At 45.8% G+C, this 8,738-nt stretch overlaps 1 pseudogene; it reads left to right on the top strand.

Annotated features, from left to right (window-relative positions):
- Window positions 1-4,290: 4,290 nt before the first annotated feature.
- LOC127696255 (uncharacterized) lies at window positions 4,291-8,334 on the top strand (annotated as a pseudogene).
- The last annotated feature ends 404 nt before the right edge of the window (window positions 8,335-8,738 follow it).

Raw genomic sequence — 8,738 nt, 5'->3', positions numbered from 1 at the left:
GGGAGAGAGACCCTGTAGAGACCATATCTAGAAGTTAGGAATAGCCCCTGTTAAGGGATGAGGCCACCCAACCTTTTCAAAAATTTTGACCAAGAATTGTTCCTATCTAAAGGAAATACAGGGACCAAGAGTGGAGCAGAGACTGAAGGAAAGGCCATTCAGAGACTGGCCGACGTGGGGATCCACCGCATATGCAGCCACCAGACCCAGTCACTATTGCCGATGCCAAGAAATGCTTGCTGACAGGAGCCTGATATGGATGTCTCCTGAGAGGCTCTGACAGAAACTTACCAACACAGATGAGGATACTTACAGCCAACTATCAGACTGAGCAGAGGGACCCCAATGGAGGAGTTAGGGGAAGAACTGAAGTAGCTGAATAGGTTTGCAATCCAGTTGGAAGAACACCAACAATATGAACCAACAGATGTCCGAGAGCTCCTAGAGATTGAATCACAAACCAAAGAATACACATGGAGAAACCCATGGCTTGAGTTCCATACGTAGTAGAGGTTGACCTTATATGGCATGAATGGAATGGGAGCCCATTGGTCCTGGGACGGCATTATGCCCCAGTGTGGGAGAATACTAGAATAGTGAGGCAGGAGTGGGTCAGTGGGTGGCGAAAACCTCATAGGGAGGGGGTTGGATATGGGGTTTGTGAAGGAGAAACTGGGAAGGGAAATAACATTTCAAATGTAAATATATAAAATAACCAGTAAGATTTTATTAAAAAATTTAGAAAGCATCTATTATAAATGTGGATTTCTTAAAAAGTATGAAGGTTGGGGAGAATAGAATTTCACAACATATTACACACATAACATACAACATGACAGAAGGTCACTAATCCCATAAATGTTTATAATTATGGCTCTTTTTTCTCTTCCCTTCCTACACACTAAATGTCACTGGACCTCAGAGTCTCAAATTTCAGAAACTTACTGGATCACTTAAATAATTTTGATACAGTGTTTCTCTACTTACTCCTCCTATACTGGCACTGAACTGATGTACTACTCATGCTCAGTCCTGACCTGCTATGAACATCCATGTGTTCAGATATTCCTGGTTCATTCAGCATTCATATTTCATAAAAAGCTCATAAGTCATATTTTGTAATTCTAGGAAATACTGGACTAAAGTAAGACCAAAATACATTTGCACAAACTCTAAGGTCTGCCTACTCATGTCTGATGTCAAAGGGCTACGCAAGTCTCCAAATCCTTTCTGCTTTGTTCAGTGTAGCACAATTCTCTCTAAATGGTAGGTTCTACTCTTTGATAACAGTGTGCCTCAACAGGTTTCTGATGACTCTGGATTCTCAAGTATCTTGGGGTCTCCAAAGTATTGTTAACGTTACAGCTTCTTGTTTAATATTTGGGAACCATGTGCTTGGCTCAGGGAATGACATTATTTGCAGGTGTGTCTGTTTTAGCAGCTGTATCACTGTGGGTGTGGGCTTGAAGATCCTCATTCTAGCTGCCTGGAAGTCAATTTTCTGCAAGTAGCCTTCACATGAAGAGATAGAACTCTAAGCTCCTCCTGCACTATGCCTGCCTGGATGTTCATGTTCCTGTCTTGATGATAATTGAGTGAACCTCTGAACCTATAAGCCAGACTGTTCACAGCTGTAAAACCCTTACTAAGACTGAACTTGGTACCAGGGACTGGGGTATTGTTGTTATAGATGCGACCATGCTTCTGCTTGGAAGCATCTGGAGACTTTGGTTATAGAAAGCAGTGGAATGTTTTAAATGGGGTTAATGGGCTATCCAACTATGAATATGAAAGGATATGCTACCGAGAGTTATTTGAATTGTGAAGACCTACTCCAAGAGATTTCAGTGGAGAAGAATTTCAGAATATGGCCTAGAAAGTGTTTTTGTGGTATTTTGGTAAAAATGTGAATAGTTTGGTCCTTGTCTGAAGAGTCTACTTGAGTTTAAGCTAAACAGATTTATGTTAATTGCATTGGCAAAGGAAGTTCCCCCCCCCCAAAAAAAAGAAAAACCCAGAAGAGACTTTGTTCTCTGGTTAATCTCATGAATAAGCATAGCCAGCTTAGAAAGGACAAATATATAATGTGTGGTTCAAGTATTAAAAGGGCACCAGGAAGTAAAATAGAACTGAATCCTACATTCTTGGAGATAACAGATTAAGAGATTTTTGGGCAAAATCCTACCTAAAATTTTAGATCCAGGCATGGTGGTATGCACTTTAATCCCAGGACACAAATCTAAATAGATCTAAGCTCAAGGCCAGCCTGAGACATATCAGGTTCTAGGTGAAGAAAAGCTTAAATCTAGACATATTGGTATACAACTTTAATCCCAGTATGACAGGAGCCATGAATATCTATGAATTTAAGGTCAATTTATAGAGCAAGTTCCCAGAAATCCAAGCTTAGGCAGAAAAGAGAAAGCTGTTAAGAGAATGAGTGGGGACCATGTTCCAGCTCCAGAAATCAGCAGAACATGACAGCTTCAGCCATGTGGCTGTTGCTTTAGAGTGAAAAAAGGGTCTTCTGGGACAATTAAAGCTGGTTAGCTGGAGCTAAAAAATTAATGGTGATTATGAAGAGACTACATCACTGAGGTAAAATCTGGGAAGTGTTTTCTGAGAGCACAAAGCTCTCTTCTGATGTGTCTGAAGACAGCTACATTGACTTACTCATAAAATATAAACAGAGAGAGAGAGAGAGAGAGAGAGAGAGAGAGAGAGAGAGAGAGAGAGAGAGAGAGAGAGAGAGAGAGAGAGAATTGGGCAAGCCCCATCCAAAACTAAAAGCAGAGAAACAATTGAATTATACAACATATTACACATAACACACAACATAACACAAGGTCACTAATCCCATAAAGCTTGTACATTTTGCTGCAGCTGTACTTGCTAATATGTAAGAGTTACCCAGGTGGTACTGATTTTGAAGGCATGAAGGTGTCATGTAAAGCAGCTGAGGCTTGACATTGTAAGAGGCCATGGGGAGGCCATTGGGGAAGGTACAGCCTCAGTTTCAGTTGATAGCCCAGAAAGGAAGGGGTCGTGCAAAGGATCTGAGGCTTAGCACCATGAAGAGTTCATATGAGAGGCTACTGGGGAAGCCTAGTTGCATCAGAAGAACTCATATTTTAGATGGCAGTATTTTTGGGTGATCACCAAGAAGAGCAACAGCAGTGGAATGGATCAACCTGAGGTTAGTTTGCTACAGAGGGGCGAGCTGATGAAGTGACATTGAAGGGACTTGGGACTTTTCAGAATCCATAGTTGAGGCAGCAAGCAGACTTATAGAAGGGTACAGAACTGTACAAGCCCGGGCATGCCATACAAGCTTGAAGCAAGGTTGTGGTTGAGTCATTCCACAAACAGACTGGCCATAAAGATAAGGGGCATGCCTGGGTAATCTCCTCTGGGTCTGTAGTAATCTCCTCTGGATAATCTCCTCTGGTAGTCTCCCTGTCTACCAGATGCAGTTTAATAATGTCAAAGTGACCTTCCTACTAACAAAAATAAACTGCCCTCCTACATTGCTGATGGCCCGATCTGCACGTATGCCAAAAAATGCCCACCTTTCGCACCAGAATTCCCCCACCAAAGTTCGAATCAGCAAATCAAAAAAATTTGGTTTTTGCGTGCCAAAACCCCCTGACTTTTCTTATATAAACCCCTAGCTTTTGCGCCTCAGGGTTGACTCTTCTGTCTCCTGTGTGAGATACATGTCGACCCGGAGCTCCGATAATAAACTGCATCTTGTGTTTGCACCAAGTCGGTCTCTTGCATTTCCTTGGGTGTACGCTATCCCAAGAGCCAAGTGGGGGTCTCCCCAAAAGGAGGTCCTACATTTGGTGGCCCGTACGGGGAATTGGTGGCACCCAGGAACCTCGAAGACCCCTTGGAGGTAAGTCTGTGTGAGTCTTGAGTGTCTGAGTGCGGTGCCGCTGTGTATGTGTCTTGGTTTCGGTTTGTTAACAGAAAGAAGTGGAAGCGGAATCCCACTCTGCAATTTGTTTGCAGCTTCTGCTGCTGGCCATAAGGACCCAGTGGCTGTGGAAGGAGATGTCCTAGGGCTGCAGGCTGCAACCCTGGAAGACGATCCAAGGGTGAGAGACAGTCAGGGGGACCTGACTGTGGTTTTTCGGAACGAAGGAGACGGAGTGCTCCTTCTACCTAGAAGGGAGTGGAAACGGTATCCCACCCCGTCAGAGGTCGCGTTTGGCTGTTTGTTTAAGTCCCGCTGCAGGGACAAGGAGTCGACAGGGAGCAACCCCCGAAGGACTGGCTGACTCCACTATGGCGCTTCCCCTTAGGGCTGTCGGGCCACCTCCAAATCCAGATGACCAGGATGGCTTACAACTTTTACAGTACTGGCCTTTCTCTTCCTCTGATCTTTATAACTGGAAAGCTAATCACCCTCCCTTTTCAGAAAACCCTGCAGGGCTTACAGGTCTAATAGAGTCCCTGATGTTCTCGAATCAGCCTACCTGGGATGACTGCTAACAACTTTTACAAACCTTGTTCACCACCGAGGAGAAAAAACGAATTCTCCTCGAAGCTCAGAAGAATGTCTGGGACAATGTCGGACGTCCTGTCCAGACCCCAGCTGGGATAGATGAAGGATTCCCCTTGACGCATCCTCAATGGGACTATAACACGGCACAAGGTAGGGAACAGCTGTCCAATTACCATCAGGCTCTAGTGGCGGGTCTCAGGGGTGCCACACAAAGGCCCATGAATCTGGCTAAGGTAAGAGAGGTCATGCAAGGGGCGACTGAAGCCCCTTCAGTCTTTCTGGAGAGGCTCCTGGAGGCTTACAGAAGGTACACCTCTTTTGACCCCACGTCTGAAGGACAGCGAGCCTCTGTAATTATGGCCTTTATTGGGCAGTCAGCTCCTGACATGAGAAAGAAATTGCAGCAGATTGAGGGATTGCAAGACTATACTATAAGGGATGTGGTTAGAGAGGCTGAGAAAGTGTACCACAAGAGGGAGACAGAGGAAGAGAAACAAGAAAGAGAAAAGAGAGAGAGGAGAGAAGACGAGGATAGGAGAGACAAGAAGCAAGAAAAGACTCTGACTAGAATACTGGCTGCAGTAGTAGAGAGAGATAAAAGAGACAGGATTAGGCAGCTAGGGGACCTGGGAGACGGAAAGTGGCAGGGGCCAAGGAGACCCAGAAGAGATAGACTGCACTTGCACACTGTAAAGGCAAAGGGCACTGGGCTCGCGAGTGCCCCAAGAAGAAGCAAGGGACAAAGGTGCTGTCCCTCTAGGATGATGAAGACTAGGGGAGAAGGAGCTCGGCTCCCCTCCCTGAGCCTAGGGTAACATTACAAGTCGAGGGGACCCCCATAAGCTTCTTGGTCGATACGGGTACAGAATACTCGGTGCTTAAAACTCCTTTGGGTAAGATAAGAAATTAAAAGATGGGCTGGAGAGATGGCTCAGTGGTTAAGAGCACTGACTGCTCTTCTGAATGTCATGAGTTCAAATCCCAGCAACCACATGGTGGCTCACAACCATCCATAAAGAGATCTGGTGCCCTCTTCTGGTGTCTGAAGACCACTACAGTGTACTTACATATAATAAATAAATAAAATAAATCTTAAAAAAAAAAAAGAAGAAGAAGAAGAAGTAGAAGCAGCTAGATTCTGGCTGTATTTAAAAAAAAAAAGAAAAGAAAAAAAATTAAAAGATGCTAGTGATTGGGGCCACAGGCAGAAGTCCTACCCATGGACCACTTCTCGGATGGTGGACCTCGGGTAGAACCTAGTAACTCACTCATTTTTGGTTATCCCAGAGTGCCCTATGCCTCTACTTGGAAGAGACTTATTAACCAAGTTAAAGGCACAATAATTTTCTACCCCCTTGAACCAGAACTGTCCTGGAGGACTGCGCCACCTCAGACCTTAGGGTTGTATTTACAGCTAGGAGAAGAATATTGGATTTACCAAAAAGAAATAACACCCCCTGAGGGGCTATAGGACTGGCTCACTCGATTTCCTCAGGCTGAGACAGGGGGGATGGGAATGGCGAAACAAGTTCCCCCAGTGGTGATTGAGCTTAAGTCTGGGGCCACTCCCATTAGGGTCCGACAGTACCCTATGGGCAGAGAAGCACAGGAAGGCATATGCCCTCACATCCTCAGACTGCTCCGAGAAGGGAATAGCCCCTCCTCCCGGTAAAGAAACCGGGAACAAATGACTATCACCCCGTACAAGACCTTAGAGAAGTCAATAAGAGAGTACAAGACAAACACCCCACTGTGCCAAATCCTTATACTCTGTTTAGCACGTTGCCACCTGAACGAGTTTGGTACACAGTGTTAGATCTTAAAGATGCCTTCTTTTGCCTGAGGCTACATCCCAACAGCCAGCCCTTGTTCGCCTTCTAATGGCAAGACCCTGAAAATGGGAGAACCGGACAGCTTACCTGGACTAGGTTGCCTCAATGATTCAAATATTAACCCACTCTGTTTGATGAGGCTCTACACCAAGATTTAGTCCCCTTTCGAGTCAATAATCCACAGGTGACCCTTCTACAGTATGTAAATGACCTTCTTGTATCCACAGAGACACTCGAGGAATCTGAGTGTGGGACTCAAAATCTCCTGGTTGAGTTAGGTGAGTTGGGGTACCGGGTCTCAGCTAAGAAGGCACAGCTATGCTGGACTGAAGTGACTTATCTGGGATATACCCTGAAGAATGGGCAATGATGGCTCACAGAAGCTAGGAAATGGACAGTGACATAGATGCCGACCCTAACCACCCCTCGCCAGGTAAAAGAATTCCTGGGGACGGCAGGATTCTGCAGACTCTGGATACCAGGGTATGCCACCTTGGCAGCCCCCTTATATCCTCTAACAAAAGAGAAAGGGGAATTCATTTGGACTAAAGAACACCAATTGGCTTTTGAGACTCTCAAAAAGGCGCTGCTACAGGCCCCAGCCCTAGCACTGCCTGACCTAAAAAAAACCTTTTACCCTATACATTTATGAGAGAAATGGAGTGGCCAGGGGGGTCCTCACTCAAACTTTAGGACCCTGGAGGCACCCTGTGGCCTACCTGTCAAAGATACTGGATCCTGTGGCCAGTGGATGGCCCTCCTGTCTCCGGGCAATAGCAGCTACTGCTGTGTTGGTGAAGGATGCTGACAAATTGACTATGAGCCAGAATGTGACCATGGTGGCCCCACATCCCCTTGAGAGTGTCATTCGACAGCCCCCAGACCGCCGGATGACTAATGCTCGAATGACCCACTACCAGAGTTTGTTATTGACTGAGCGGGTGGCCTTCGCTCCACCCACCCTTCTTAACCCTGCCACCTTATTGCCTGAAGCTGATGAAACCCCGTACATCACTGTGAAGAGATACTGGCAGAAGAAACTGGGACCAGCCAGACTAGACTGACCAACTTTGGCCCGGGGTGATAACCTGGTTCACTGACGGAAGCAGCTTCATGGTAGAAGGTAAGACCAGAGCCAGGGCAGTGGTAGTGGACGGGAAGTCTGTCATATGGGCCAGCAGCCTGCCTGAAGGGACATCAGCCCAGAAAGCAGAGCTAATTGCCCTAACTCAAGCTTTGAGACTAGCAAAAGGAAAGGCTGTTAATATTTATACTGACAGCCGGTATGCCTTTGCAACAGCTCATGTCCATGGCGCTATATACTGACAATGTGGACTACTGACTTCCCCTGGGAAAGATATCAAAAATAAAGAAGAAATCCTTAGCTTGCTAGAAGCTGTTCATTTGCCCCGCAAGATGGCGATCATCCATTGTCCAGGATGGGATCTGGACCAATAGAAAGGGATCTGGACCAATAGAAAGTGGAAATCAGATGGCAGACCAGGTGGCTAAAGAGGCAGCACAAGGGCCACTGACTTTGGTAATTAAATCCACACCCCAGCCAGTCAAAGAGATGCCAGAAAAACAGATTCTCACAAAAGAAGAGGAGCTGGAATACTTGACTAATATACACTGCCTCACTCACCTGGGAACTAAAAAGATGATAAAACTGGTCAATAGATCCCCTTACTATATTCCTCAACTACAGAAGGCAGTGGAGGACCTGGTAAAGAACTGTTAAGCATGTGCGCTCTCCAATGCCGGGTCCAACAAGACTCATGGTGGAAGACGTTTGCGAGGAGATAGACCAGGGACTTATTGGGAAGTTGACTTTACTGAGGTCAAGCCAGCCAGATATGGAAATAAATACCTTCTAGTTTTTGTAGATACCTTCTCAGGGTGGGCTGAAGCATTCCCTACTAAGAGAGAAATGGCTAAAGTGGTGACCAAGAAGATACTTGAAGAAATTTTTCCCTGTTTTGGGATACCTAAGATAATTGGATCAGACAACAGAACCTGCTTTCGTCGCCCAGGTAAGGGATTGGCCAGACAGTTGGGGATAAATTGGAAATTACATTGTGCCTATAGACCTCAGAGTTCAGGACAGGTAGAGAGGATGAATAGAACTCTAAAAGAGACCTTGACTAAATTGACCTTAGAGACCAGCGGGAATGATTGGACAGTCCTTCTCCCTTATGCCCTATTCCAGGTCCAAAATATCCCCAGAGCCTCGGGTCTAACTCCCCTTGAACTAATATTTGGGGTGCTCCCGAGCATCTATGTGACTGTAGAAAGTAAAACCTGTCCTGTTTTCCCCTCGCCCATTCCCCCATCTTGCCTCCTAGCTCGGCTGAAGGCGCTTGAGATGGTGAGGAAAGAAATCTGGGAACAGTTAA

The sequence above is a fragment of the Apodemus sylvaticus genome, chromosome 11 (genome assembly GCF_947179515.1).
Source record: "Apodemus sylvaticus chromosome 11, mApoSyl1.1, whole genome shotgun sequence".
In the NCBI taxonomy this organism is placed as follows: domain Eukaryota; kingdom Metazoa; phylum Chordata; class Mammalia; order Rodentia; family Muridae; genus Apodemus; species Apodemus sylvaticus.
This window is presented reverse-complemented; position numbering and strand designations above follow the sequence as displayed.